Source organism: Mandrillus leucophaeus, unplaced genomic scaffold, assembly GCF_000951045.1.
Source record: "Mandrillus leucophaeus isolate KB7577 unplaced genomic scaffold, Mleu.le_1.0 Scaffold161, whole genome shotgun sequence".
NCBI lineage: Eukaryota > Metazoa > Chordata > Mammalia > Primates > Cercopithecidae > Mandrillus > Mandrillus leucophaeus.
In genome coordinates, this window is record NW_012101599.1 from 654,834 (window position 1) to 656,331 (window position 1,498).

Sequence of the window (1,498 nt, forward strand, 5' to 3'; positions counted from 1 at the left end):
GAGCCACTGAGCCACTGAAGAACTGTTACTCACTGCAGGGGACTAAGGACAAATAATCCCTAAATGCTATGTAAGATCCAGACAGGATCTTGGAACAGAAAAAAAGACATTAGTGGGGTGGGGGGGAAAGATTAAAATAGAACAAGGAGTGTAGTTTAATAAATAGTATTGTACACATGTTAATTTCCTGGTTTTGATTCGTGGTTGTGGTGATATAAGATGCCAGCCTTAGGGGAAGTTGAGTGAGGTATACGCGAAAATTTTACTATTTTTGCAATTTTTCTGTAAGCCCCAAATAATTCAGAGTAAAAAGTGAAAGACAGAATATCAGAAAAACAACAATAATTGTACTGACAGCCCACTCTCCAAAGTTGAACTCTGACACACAGAACTGAGGAGGAATAGAATTTAAACTAAATATATATATGTCCTTACTTACCTTAATTAAATGGCAATAAACATGATGAAACACCACAACGGAAAGTCTCCCTGGATGCAAAACGTACTGTCTGCCTTTGGTACAAGCTCACAATCAGGTCGCTCGAGACACCCACGGATCCTAAGTGTGATAAAACGGGAAACTGTCCCAAGAGTCAGTTCAATGACCTCCTACGAGATTTAGGTGCTTCTTGGAAGTATTAGGAATCAGCTGCCCTGATTAAACTGCTTCATTTAAATCTACTTTGGATTTTATTCTAACAAGTCAAATTCGTGTAATTTACCGGGTAGAGCCACAGATCATTTTAAAGTTGATTCCATATTCAGCTGACAAGGGATCATTGTGGGTCTAAGATAATGAAACTGATGTTTTTGTGGAGCATAAGAGAACCAACATTAGTACCTCACAGTTACTCACTTAGTTACTTTTTTTTCTTTTCTTTTCTTTTGAAACAGAGTCTCACTCTGTTGCCCAGGCTGGAGTGCAGTGGTGCAATCTCCACTCACTGCAACCTCTGCCTCCTGGGTTCAAGAGATTCTTCTCCTTCAGCCTCCCGCATAGCTGAAACTACAGGTGTGCGCCACCACGCCTGGCTAAGTTTTGTATTTTTAGTAGAGATGGGGTTCACCATCTTGGTCAGCCTGGTCTTGAACTCCTGACCTCAAGTGATCAGCCTGCCTTGGTGTCCCAAAGTGCTGGTATTACAGGCAAGAGCCACCGCGCCTGGCCCACTCAGTCACTTTCAAGACTACAGAAGCGTCAAACTGTCAAACCTCCAGATCCTTGATGACAGTGGGGGTGTCAAGGAAAGTTTAGAGGATGGGTCAGTCCTCCAAATCACCACCTGTGTCACCAGAAGCAATTCCAGAAGTGAGCAATAACAGTAGAATTCATTTGTAGGAGTAACAGAAACTTTCTCAATCTTGTGTAAGTTTTGCAAAACTATTTACTATTTACTGTTTTGTATTGATATGTAACTTACGCTTTAAGTAAAAACATCGTGCTTGTGGTTAGGCTCCATGGAGTCCCAGCAACTTAGGAGGCTGAGGCAGGAGGATC